This window comes from Diachasmimorpha longicaudata, chromosome 1 (assembly GCF_034640455.1).
Source record: "Diachasmimorpha longicaudata isolate KC_UGA_2023 chromosome 1, iyDiaLong2, whole genome shotgun sequence".
NCBI classification, from domain to species: domain Eukaryota; kingdom Metazoa; phylum Arthropoda; class Insecta; order Hymenoptera; family Braconidae; genus Diachasmimorpha; species Diachasmimorpha longicaudata.
The window spans coordinates 11,312,469-11,326,475 of record NC_087225.1 but is presented as its reverse complement, the minus strand read 5'-3'; the positions used below and the strand labels follow the sequence as shown (position 1 = coordinate 11,326,475).

The window sequence follows — 14,007 nt, the reverse complement described above, 5'->3', positions numbered from 1 at the left end:
GATTATAATTAAACATCCGCGATTTATATCCAATCAGCATATTTAATCCTTGAGTTTATCAATTAGTGTACTCATTGACTGGGATTTTCATTCAGCTTTCCACTAAATATTAAAATTCCCATTTCATTATTATTTTAAAAAGTAAGGCGGTATTATGATTCGACTGGGCTTATGCATGAATGACTTGCAATCTCATTTGCATCCACATGAATGCCTTCAGCGAGCATTGTTTAGTACGCTGAAGGAGTCGTAGGTATTCCTGTTCATCAACAATTTTGTTACGAAAAATCGATATGTGGACAAAAGAAAATTTGTAGAAAGCGAGTTTTATTGTATCCGGAGTAACGCAGTAATTATTATACCGCTTTGTCGGGTATGTGTCGATTCTCTTTGGAGAAACGGGAAAGGGTCGTTAATTCCCTGTCAGTTTGAATTCGTGAGCTATGGATTTTATAATGGCTTGGCTTCTCGGTTGCCCGAGAGTTCTGTATTACTGATTCAGGGGATATTCCAGCGATAATAATCCCTCTTCAGGGAATTACAGTCGGGCTGATTGGATAATCTCTTGATACAAAATTGATACATGTCTTAATAACTGCTCCGAGGATATCGGTATTTTTTGGGACAGACATGATTTTTATCAAACTGATCATTTGATTTAAAAATGTGTTGAACCTGCAGATTTCTATTTTTATGAAGCTCTTATCCCGATTCAATTAACACATCTGATCTGAAACACGACTTGGAAAATTTTATTAAAATTTTCTTCATGTATATTCATCTTCACGATAACATTTAATGGAAATTAATTTTTCAGTACAATATTGATTTTTTAACGAAATTCCGAATGGTTAGTGCAGATATTTCTGGCTATTAGGGCAAAAACGATACCATATAAATAAAACTAATGGAATTTCAGGATAAATTATACAATATTGAGGATGAAAATGTGTGAAAATTTCCATCAAAGTCATTCACTTATATTCAAGGACCATTAACAATGGTCACCGGATGCCCTTTTCAACTTAACACCCAAGAATAATATCCTATTAATACCGCATTAATAATCACTGTATACCCCGCTCAACTTGAATAAGTGTAATGGACATGTCGAGTATCTCTTATCTGATGTATCACAGTTACAGCATTATTACTCACACAGCTCATGAACCAGGGAATAACGCAAAATTAAACAGAGTGAAGAATTCCCCGGGCACCCGATTCCATTACATATTAAAAGTATTAAAAAAAAAACTTAAGGACGGAATATAATACCACATGTAGTGTCACTGAAATGAAGACCACACCTTATTATTTTTATCTCCACTGGAGTTGTAATATCAGAGTGAGAGAGATGAAAATAATCCACTGGTGAACGTTCACTAGCTGGGATACTGTGGCTGAACTGAGTCAACTTATACTGGGCACGTCCTTATAAGCGGCAAATGACAGTGTTGCCACTTGGTTTAAGTTGACTCTGGCTACAATGTTGTACACTGCAATGTGGTGTAGTATCTCCGAGATTGTTGTCAAAATGAAGTGAAGTGACTTGTTAGAAACTTCGAGATCACGTTGGAATTCGCTGAATCACTGTGAATACAATTATCTCACGGTTATCTGTAGATAATATTTCAGGCGGGGATGTATTATCGCTAAATGAATTTATTATCGATCAGATTTGACTGGAAAATACATGACGAGGTATTTATTAGCACTGTCAAAGCCCCCGGCATCTATGACAGTCATTATTTTTCATGGAAAATTTTTCATCTCCATAATATATACATGCGCCATTTTTGTTAATGTTAGATTCGATATTATTTGTTGACTTCATTGCTCGTAATGACTCCCAGTGCAAAATGTAGTACAAACTGTGAGAATGATGATTCAGATTTCATGCTACAGTGATTGCCTGCTTGCCGCATGCTCTAATTCTTAAGCTTACTGAATAAAATTTTGATGATTATTATATTGCTTTCTAATTCTTCGATCCTTAACGTTACATCACATGTGATAATTCCATAATTCTGAATAGAATTTTCTCTATATATAGTATTTAAGAACAATACCCTAAAAATAACGACTTATCTATCAATAGTTTTAAATATTCAAAACTAATTTGAATGAATAATTAATCTAATCTTACTTTTAGGTCAATTCTTATATATTCTAATGTCACACTCAACCTGAGTCTAAGCCAGACAAAATAAATCGGTTACGAAAAACATTACATTATGTTTTTGAGAGAGTATCTTAAAAATTTTACAAAAAGAGGTTTTGCGTCTTAAAGAATATTGAGTCACTGATGAACTGTTGAATTTTTCAAAGATTAAAAATTCAAAAAGACCTGTTGTGACTCGTAAAAAGGTAGAATTCATGGAAATCATTAGTGGTAATAAATTTTTTTTTGTTTTTCGAATTGATTATTCCTCGTCACACTTAATGACTCGGCTAAAATTGATTAATTCTGGGTTGAGATATGGGTTTGTTTTATATGTAGTTACCTATTTCCCATTTGTTTCGTGATGTATATGCGGCTGGTTTGATGAGTTGGTGAGTTTATCAGGGAGGGGAAGCAGATAGGAGAGATCCTGTGGTGATCAGTTAGTGTGATAACGGGAGTGGGGGGGTTATTATGTCATTGCCGTACAGTCACCAGAGTGACGAGCATGATTTGCTGTTCCACCTGAAAAATACCGAGTGATGAGGCAATTTTTAATGTCCAGTAATAATTGATCCGGTGGGTATTTTCAGGGAGGAGAGAGACAGCTGATAAATTTTCGGAGTTTGTGGGAAAGTACAAATTAGATTGATGAGACTGACGACAGCTGTCAGGAAAAGTGATTTCATCATTACGGATTATTTCGCTGATTAGCGTGTATTCGTGATGATTGAAATCACTGACCATTAGGGGTTATTGGGACAAAATCAACCGCCGACGAATATGGATTCTTCATTCATGATGAAGCCACACATACGGCTTCAGAATGTTTCAATTGAGGTGTAAAACGGTTTAGTCGGATCCAAAAAATGGAAACTTCAAACGAAAACAGAATTACCGGTACTCCCCACTACTTCCTGAACCCGGAGTCAATCATGAACTTTCATCTAACGGCGAATGATTCCTGCTCTCTTTTTACCATTTCTCCCATGTCATTCAACGGTAAATTTTTTGAACCAGCAATTTTGAAATCGGAACTACAACAGCTACACTGTTTTATTCTCCACGTGGAAGATTACAATTTCTATTCGAAAGTTCTAAGACAGAATTAATCAGGATTAATTTTTACGGAACTAATTCAACGAATAATCCAGCGATTGCTAAAATCTCAGTTCCAGCTCATTTTGTTTTATTGAATAACGAATTTCTAATTTTTTTTTGCTCCTAATTTTTACCAAATTTCTTTTTACCACAACTTCCCTGTCCTAGACGTACTAGCCCCACTTATTTACGGCCCATCCAACTAAATCATTAATTCGAAATTTACATTCCACGACACCTGTCACTTATCCATTCACATTCTCAAGAATCCGAATGACACAGGAAGCCATTCACCTCAGAAATGAAACACCCGACACATCCTAAGTGACAGTTTTTGAATAATTCTTCTAGCATGTCATATCGGCATCACCGACAGAGGCAAAAAAACCTCCCGGGGCCTCTATCACACCCGAATGCCCCCATGCCACCCCCCAGCCTCTCCGCCCTCTCACCCCCAACCCCCCACATGCACTTCTTCCTCCCGTCCACTGAGGTTTTCCTGCCTGCTACCCCGGAAACATTTCCTGCCAACGTGAGATAACAAACGACACGAGCTTGTGTCAACAGCAGGGAGAAATACAAAAAAATTATTTTCCCTCGTTTGAAAAAAAAAAACTGTCTTTTTTCTCCTGAAGTTTGTCCCCAGACACAGGTTCATTACATTAACCAGTGGAATAAAAATAACAGTTGAATGAATTTTTTTTTAAATGCTCCAGATAATTTTTCCGACTTTATGATAATCACTCTCATTTTCGTAATGGATTCTGTTCATTCACAGCTACCGAGGCGAATATTACCCTCCGGCGTGTAAAATTTTCCTTTTATCCGACTAATATAAGCAATTATTTTTACTCATTAACATTATTATATAGGTAGTAGTGAAATGTGCAAATGCAGTTGGCTCATCATGAAATCCATTAGTCGATCAGTATTGTCTGTGGTATTGCATTCAAGGACAAACAATTATCCAGCTAGTTCTCTCCATCCACCGTGTCTCGTCCTTCTGCCGTTTTCCTGGATGGCATATCGCTAAGCGGTTTCGCAATCCAAAGCTATTCAGAAAATTGCTCAACAATGACGAGGCAGGGAAAAGAATAAAGAAAATGGGAACGAGGGTGGGGTGAGATGTCTGAGGGGGACTAGGGACGTGCGATATAAAACATCAAGGAATTGAGAAAAAAATAAAACCGAGAGGTTTTTCCTGGCGAGGTGGCATCAAGTACGAACAATAAAACACGTGACAGACAGGTTGGGAGAAGTGACGGGACTCAGGGGGGAAAACGATTAATGCTGGGAGACAAGATGTCGTCTGAAAGGACGCTACATGTCCCCGTTATTTTTCCAAGTCGTGGGGGATGGGGGTGAGAATGGTGCAATTGCAAGGTGAAACCACTGGAGTTGGACATTAGGACAATAACACTTTTCTAGATTTTTGTCTGCACAAATTTAGATAGTGGGGTATGAAAAATTTTTTTTTAAGAGTATATTCATAGCTAATATTTCTCCAGACAATACCCTTAATAATCTGAGCTTTTCATTATACGGTAAATTCCCGGGATCATGTGTTTACCCACCAACACTTCCGCATGTCAGTTGAAAAAAAAAATCCAGGAAATACGGTATTAGCGCGTCGTGCACTTGGTGAATATATTCAACCCTGTGCATCCCTCCATCGATTCTCCTGGTAAAATGTAAACACATGGGCTCGTGACTAATATCGAAGTGCTCTTTAGAGTCACGTTTCGACACCAATATTTTCCCCCCGCGTAACACCAAGGATTCCGATCTTTGTGAAAATGTATTCCCGGAAAAAATGAGGAAAAGCATTTCTCAAAAATATCCGCAAGTCTCTTATTTGCCAATCCATTTGTAATTTTCAGAGAAATCATTCAGAAGTTTCGCGAACACTAAATAATTTCGTCATAACTGGGAGTCAATAGAGCCCATCATTTTTTTCCAATTCTGGGTAATATTTTCCTGTCCTTCCATTGACACGCCTTTCAACCTTCAATTTGTCGAGGCTCTCATAAACTAGAAAAATCAATGTTTATGGGTCGAACGAGGACTCAAGGTAATTGACAATATTTATGTGGAAGATATTTAAATACACATCGATGAACGAATAATAATAATTATTATAGTAATTACGGAATGAGGAACGGAAATTAAATTGACAAATAAAATGCGAAAAGGAATGCTGCAATTAATTAATGAAACTAATTTTATTGCAAATTATTTTTATTCGTAAAATCGAAATGATCTATACAATCATTTATATCACGATTGTATAAATAATAGAATATCCTACGGAGGATCGCATCTATTCTATTTAACTAATAAATCATGAAAATCGTTGGAATTGTTTGAACTCGATGGATAACCACAAATATTGGGCCAAACTCTTGGATTTCTCTAGTCAGCATGACTAAGCAGTCATTGACGTTACTTTCATGGTATGCTGTTACCACAGCAGTTGAAGGTTTTCCCAAGCACGTGCTTTGACCGTATCCATTGCCCACGTCATCCCACCTCGTGTATCCGAATCTGTGAGTGAGAAATATTTCGTTCCATTCAATAATCTCTGATTATGGAAATGTACATTAGGCCGAGAAAGAGCTTGCGAAAACGCCTTGAAAGCGAATCCAAACGTGGAGAGGCTTTTAATGTACGCAGAGAGAATTTTTTATCGATAATTACCCTACCGGTCTATCAAAGTACCATGAGACCTTATTTCTACCCCAAAACCTGATAAACATTAATATGATTATTATTATTTTTCTATTTTATATTTTATTTCATATTTCATGACACCATTTTAGAGAATAACTGGGAAATTTTTCGAAAAACTTTCTCTCTTTGCCGAATTATTCAAGTTAACGGAGAATTTTGATGACATTTTCATTGATAATAATATATATAACAGATTATACAGTACGGATTAAATAAAGAAAACCCATTCAGTATCCAACAGAAAAATTTCGTCACGAATTGCTAATCTGTTTTTCTAAGACCGTAAGAAACTCTCCACAAACCGATCTCTCGTACGTCACCGCCCACGTCGCACTCGTATAAGTCAGTCTCAGATAAGATTCTCAGGCAGCTCATGTGCATACATATGTGCAGGTATACCGTAGGGGGAAGGCAACCCTTCCATCCACCTCAATTTAATCCACGAATAACGGCGAACGCCTAAACAATGCCAAAGCGACCGAACGATTTGTTCTCCCCTGCAGCATCAATTTCCCGGCATTCTCCGCCTACTTTTATCCCTTCTGCATTCACCAGGATTCGTAGAGTATTCAATGTGCGGTGCATTCGTAGATATATTCGGTGATTCTTGGGAATTCTCGGGTTCGAGGGGTTGCGAGGGAGGGAGGAAGGGATTCCGGTTGTGAGTGGAAACGAGGGATTTTACATGTGATATTTTACACACCTGTGGGTAGTACACGGTAGTGTTGGGGAGCTTTCAGGAATTTGATGAAGTGTGATGATGGAAATTTCTACGATATCAAATTCCACACCTCTGGGCAATTATTCCATTTGATAATTTTGAAAAAATTAATTCAAATGTCGTAAATGTATAATTCAAAATTAGTAATTCAGAAGTTGTCCGAAACGGAGTTTCAGGGTTCACCCGCAACGTTCTTCTCCGTCGATTGTCTCATTAAAAAAATAATGTGAATTAAATTCAATAATTTTAATGCCATCGGTGAATTTTAAAGAGAGCTCACGTCAGGAATTCTCGGATCAATGATATACGAGTATAATTAATTAGTAATTAGAAATTGGATTAGACGTCACTTACCGGTGATGCCCAGTGAAAATTTTAACATTACCGATAATGGTGATTTTAAATTTTAACAGCAGTCTGGAATTAATTCGATCTGTCTCAATTAACTCTTGAAATGACATATGGTTTTTTATATTATCATTCTATCTCACTTACTATTTTTAACTTTCATCGAAAAATTCCCGCTGATGCCTTCACAGCTCTCTACCGTTAGATTAAATAACTTCGTGAAGAACATCCCCATTTAAATGCATCGTATTTTACGTTAGCAGTATATCAGAAAAGTTTATTTAGAGATACATTTTTAACCTATATTCGTTGGCAGCTGAAATAAATATGTGTAAGCGTACATCGCGTGTGGGATGTGGTACAGGAGAGGTTGGAATGTATCAAAAAATTTTCAATTTTATTGTATTTTCTGGAGTAAGTGACTTGTAGAAAAATTTGAGGGAAACATTGAATTGATGTTTAGGGGTAATTCTGATATTTTCTCAACCTGATCTTCCACCATGTGTAATTTATTAATTATAGTTTTTTTATTAAATAAGGTGTCGATACAGAAAACATATCTTTGAGTGTGTTTTATTATCGATTTCTCATTATTTCATGAGGAATAGTTCAATGGAATTTATTTACAACTATCATGAACGTCAATTAATTGTCGAATGAATCCAAATAATGATAATCTCTTTTCCATTTCCTCACAATGGAAAGCAATAATGAGAATGAGATCAGACCTGTGAATGAGTTCTCCATCCGTCGCACGTTCTCAAATTCACTTAAACCTTCCACATCCCCACAATCATAAATAATCAACAAATTTATGCCATTACGGAACTAGCATAGCCATGACGTTTGCCGTGTCATGACAGGTAGACAGAATATTAAAGTCCATTCATACCTCTGCGGTAGTGAAGAACTACCAGGAAATAACAAACTACCGCCCTTTCTATTTCTGGCCATGACATTGCTGTCTCGTTCTATAGCACCCACCAAGGAGGCTTGCAAAACAACCATATAAATACATTCACGGTTATGAAGACCGCCAGAGGGTCACAAGTATTTTTTATTCTTTCGAGAAATAAAAAAATTCTGTCTGGCACAAGGCGGAATAAATTTTTATTCACCCTGGATTTTCTGTATATCCTACATTATTTATCCACATTTTGTACGCCTCTTTCTACGCTACCTTAATACTCAGGACTTTGTCTCCCCAGCTCTCATTAGAATGATAATGGGTCGGTGCATTATTGATGGAATCCTTGCCAGAAATTTTGAATTGTTTAGTTTTTGTAATAAGGAGTTATAACCGTTGACAAAAAGTGAATCAAATAATTGGGGAAATATAAGGAAGATAAGAAACTCTTGAACAATGATTTAATCTCTGAAAGACGACAGCTATTCATTTTTCAGGTTGAATATTGTTTTAATGTGAAATTTCAGGAAATAAAGGAGTCTTTAATATTCAATAAAATTTTGTTTCGCCATTAATGAAAAATATGGAAACGAATTGATGATTTCAGAGACCTGAAGTATTACACTTTGTTTTTATTTGTATCATGAAGTTTTCATTGCCCGGAGCGCTGGAAAAATTAATTGAAAAATCATCATACGGATGGAGAATAAAAACGGAAGCCATCCACATATAAATACATTTGTGAAATTTTGCTTTAATTAACTCTGGCAAATTGTGTGTGTACATGTATTACCAACATTGAATGCAGCGATTTTTATAACGTATTCATAAATATTTAAATACTACGAGGATCACGAGACTTGAGATAGTAAACGTATAATTTTCATGTTAAATATTTTATAGAGACAAGTATTCTACTGTTGAATATTTTCCAAAAGTCGTTAGAATTTCAGCGAATAAACTAGGATGAATTGGAAAGTAAACTGGCAAATTGAATAAGCATTGGAGGAATATAACATTTGACGTGGGGAGAGGAGTGAATTTATATTTAAGGAATGTTATTCCTCTTGGAGATTCGCTCGATACCATTCACCCAGCACCAGTGCCGGAGTGTTTACTTCTTCGAACCCATACTTTTCTAGGGTTTCCTTGCAGCGCTCGTACCATTCAGCTACGTTGTCATAACGTGCTATATCGAAACCAACCATCTGGAATTTATTCGTTTAGCTTTAGCCATATCGTAATAACTCCATCAAAATGTAGCTACAAATGAACAATTACAGTCTCTGCACTGAGAAAAAAAACTCGAATTACATTGCTACTTCGATCGAGAACGTTGAGAATTTCTAACCTCTGCAAAATGTGTGCTGATAGCAATCGAAAAATCGGCAATAGTCAGATGATCGCCAGCGACAAAGTCATGACCCTCCAAAAAAGCATTTAAAATTTCAAAAGACCGTTCAATCCCAGCGATACTCTCGCTACTAACTTGGTCGGTCATTCCGAATATCACGGGAATCTGCAAATAATTAAAAAAAATTTATCCACTCGGAATGAACCATCACGACTCGTAACTATTGGTTTTACACAAACCAAACTCACGTAAGTATTGAAAATTCCTGACCAGAGCTTGGACATATCGAAGTAAATTTTTTCATCGACTAGTCCCCTTTCCTTGGGATCCTTCGGATAGAGAGAATCATTTTTCGCATATTTATTCACCAGATACGCCATAATTACTCGACTGAAAAATCATTCTAGCATTATCAAAGTGTTTTCACAAGCATCCTATTCCTCATTCCAACAAATTTTGCAATTCTACCTCTCGGATAAGATAAATCCATGGTCGTCGATCGTTGGTATCGTATGCTGTGGATTTATCTGGAAGAGAATCAAACTTTCTGAATCAACAAACATAGATACCCTTTGATGGTAGGGTAAAAATGGAAGAGAGACACGAAGGAAAACATTTACCTTCACATATTCGGGATCGTGTTGTTCCCCCTTGGTTACATCGATGACTTTTAAATTCAGGTGAATACCCAGAGCTTTCGCTAGGAGTATGACAGCACGGGCCGGTGGACTCGGTGGGAAGTAGTACAGGTCGATTGTCATTTTTCTTTATCCAAGAAATTGAGACTGTTACAGAGAGTTGGATAGAATTGAGAGCGAGTGGAAAATGAAGTTATTGGTCAGACGCGGGTTGGTCACACATCACTCGATAATGTTTGTCCTTTAAGTGATCAGTGGACTAATATCACTGATCAGTTGCCTTCTGTTTATTTCTCATGTCATTACGATGATATAATAAACAAAAACAAGTCATCCCGTTACGAGTTTTTTGCAGAAGTGTCGCTAAGGCGGAAATGTAGATGTGTAAGAGATTTGAGGGTCAAGTGAAAGTCATAAGGATCAAATGCAGGATAAACATAGTACAAATCAATAGAAATGTTTTTATGTATTCAGAAAATCTATATTACTACGTTGAGTGTGGCAAGTCAAACAACCAGTGGAAACTGATCATCATGGTCAGACACAAATCGTAAGTCGGAAAAAAGGGTCAAACATCATTGAATGCCGTGTATGACCCTCAGAAACTTCATAAACATCACAATGACTGCACCTTGACATTATAAATTAAAATATTCCCATGAATTTCGGGTATAACAGGCCTTTCACTCCGATGCCTGAATTCAGTCTTTGTCTTAATTAACCAAACAATTATATTCTTTTAATACAACTATATTAATTACAATGTCACGTAATTAACGAAGTTAGTGCGATGGCTCTGCCGTATTTTAATATATAAAACAATGAAAGCATCGAGCTTTTGAAATCCATGTACAATAATCAATATCCAATAATACAACGTGAAACGTTAGACCATAAATTACCAACCTGATGATTCAATAGAGCGTAATATCCTGTTGTAAATACTTTTATTCAAATTTTCAACTGTGTAACTCGTTGAGAGAACCAACAGCAGCAGTCAGCGACACTTGAATGTGCCCGTTCTATTGTTATCCCCTCGGGAATATTGTTGTCTCTATTTGTATTATTTTTTTTCGTACTCTTTATTTTTAAATGGAAATGTGCATTGAGGAATACATCGCAGAGTGAAGCGTTGACGGAATGAATTCGCATTGTTTTCCACCCCTACCCCTTACCATCAAGAGAGGGTAAAATGAAAACGGCTAGTGCAAGTGCGCAAGCCAACAGAGTTTCACCAGCGTTACCATGACGATGTGTTACGAAACAATGAGGTGGAAAAAATTGCACATAGACGTATAACATTTCATGATATTACTGGAAGGTCTAGATTTATCGACTGTACGTATAGTTATTTAAAGATAGCGGCATTGTCCATAAAACTCAAAGTTTTCATTCACATGAATGAATATTGTTTTTGTTCAATGCCATTGAAGATAATTGAAAATTGACCTGGACGACATTGGAGGTCATTAGACGACTCTTCTACCCCTTCAGAGCAGTCACAACCTTCAAATTCCGGTTATGAACCTCAACGGACCGCTCTATGATCTTCATGACCTTCACAGACCTTTACGAACCTCACATGATCAACGTGGCTTTCATAAATTCACGTGGCCGTCTAGATAAGAACGTTGTGAACCTTATCAATGTCATCAAGGTAAAATCATGACCTTTAAAAATTATTTGTACATTAATTTTATGTTATTTCTACGGCAGCTGGAGAAAAATAATAATTTAAATAACACGACCATACACACAGGGCAATCAATTAAGAGCCGTCGAGTTCAGTGTTGATTGCATTTCTCGGCAATAATGTAACACGATATAAAATACAGTTGGCTAGTTTGAGAGCACATTTGATAATTGAATGCGGAAACAGCTCCAACCACCGAATAGAGCGCCCCACGCCAGCAACAATTCATGTATGTTGTGTTACCACCACCGGTCAACAGATCTCACTTACGCACATACTAACACACACTGAGTAAATGATGAAGAGGGCTATAGCCAGTTGGTCTCAAAACCGAGTGCGAGGGAAAGAGTTTAAATCATGAATGGTGATTAAAGTGAAACTCCCGGTCGTGCATCATCCCACGATTGCACGCATTTCGATGTGGTCTATGGGGCTCACATTTAACGCACGTAATCGACCGATATTTACACAGTTACTGTTTCCCATATTAATCTATAGGCGCAATAGCGTCCATTTAACATTCATCTTTCATGGGAGAATTATTACGAAAGCCAAAACAATTGATTTGGTCAGGTTTTTGGCGCTTTCTTTCAAATAAAAATGCAAAGTATATGCCGTGCCAAATCAGTAGATTCAATTGGTAAAATTTCTAGTGAAGTTTTTCACCAATCGATTTAACGCATGGTAACAGGTGCACGCAAACAGGTGGCACCACGGACCAATTGCCCTGAAATATAAATGAAAAAGCCGAGATTCAAATGGCCTTTCATTTGACAATGGCGAATAAATGCCAGTGAATTTATGATATGTTATAAATACCACTTCCAACGAGTGCTATGTTATAAATTTTCGTAAACCGTTGCTGTATACAATCATAAAAAAAAAGAAAAACAAAAATGATGTCAATATAAATATCAAAATATAAAAAATAAATAGAACGAGATTAACATAAAAAAATAAAGGGAAATTCAAAATTTATTCATCCCCAATTTTAAATAAAGAAAATCTGATGAAGAGATTAACAATTTTTGTAGAAGTGAGTGAACTTAACTATTGTCAATAGTAAATTAGTAATTTCTTTGAAATTATTATTTTATTATTATCTCCTGGTTTTTCATGCCATGACGTTATCATCGCTTGAACATTCGTATTTGAACGTTTACAGTTACGATTTGAATGGACGTGAAAACAGGAGAATCATTAATCCGAACATATAATTGATATAATCAAGTATTGGCACTCTATGAAAAAGAGGGAGAAACAATATAGATAGTACTCCGTCGTTATACTGCCTTGATTTACTGGACTCGACCTGTGAGGGGAGTGGGCAATACTCTAAATCGTGATAGTCTGGCACGATCCTCCCTGCCCCCAACCTAGCATCCCTCATCCCCTCAGGTACACCCCTCATTTCTATCCCTTTGTACCGATTGCATCGCGGCCAATCGCCATAACCGTAATTTCCCATCATCTGCAATTATTTTCAATATCCACATTTACTCGATTTTTTTATTCATACGCTGAAACTCTTTTTTTATTCCGCGAAAAATGTCGTTATCATGATGGGTCATGCGCAATTCTGAATACATCTTTTTTTTTTTATGGAGAGATAAAAGTAATTCACGGCACGAGAGAGAAAGAGAAACAATGTAGAGAAATTATGGAAATAAAATTTTTATGATTTTTTCTCCCATTTATTTTCATGTTTCACTTTACTTTGGGAAGATCATTTAGATCTGAAAGGACATATAATTTTTTTAAAATTATTTCAATTTGAAAAATCATAGGATCGTCTTTTCTGGTCGTTATTTGAAAATAATTTATCGTGTTACAGTCCACCCGCTGTTCTCTGTTTTTTAATGTTTAAAATAGCAAGAAAAATAGACTGATACATACCAAATTCTTTCGGAGAGTCCATTTAGCCCTCATATAACGCAACTAGAATTTTTTCCGCTCTACTATTGTTTTACCACGAAAGCATTTACCCAATCTGAATAATAATTCCCTAAACCCATAATTATTCTGTATTCACTCGGCTTATGAATTTTGCAGGTATTTAATTTGTATAACACGATGAAAATCGGCTTAAACGCACTGATATACGCTAGGAGGTCAGGTTGAGAAGTGAGTGATAACGAGGTACATACATACGCTTTTGGCGTTGTATAAGTGGAATATAAACCGAGGGATGAAAATCATGTACACAATTTAGCCTCCCTTCTCCTCGTCACACCACCCCCCATACACACTACTTTACTATGCCTGGCATTCCAGCGTCAAAAAATTGTACGTAAACACGTTTCAGCCATGAAAATAACTCGGGAAAGAAAAGGGGGAGAATAAAACGTGAAAAA

General features: G+C 36.5%; 1 protein-coding gene across 3 annotated transcripts in view; it reads left to right on the top strand.

The window, feature by feature from the left end:
* Positions 1–14,007, top strand: part of LOC135164963 (acid sphingomyelinase-like phosphodiesterase 3b) — a 44,350-nt gene that overhangs the window by 1,702 nt on the left and 28,641 nt on the right. The window contains exon 1 of one of the 3 annotated variants that reach the window (XM_064125806.1): positions 1,284–1,701. The exons of 1 other annotated variant lie outside the window; for it this stretch is intronic. The gene's annotated coding sequence lies outside the window, so the exon portion shown is untranslated. Of the gene's footprint in view, positions 1–1,283; positions 1,702–11,418; positions 11,618–14,007 lie in introns of those variants that run through there. One more of the 3 variants, XM_064125815.1, reaches the window with a different exon arrangement.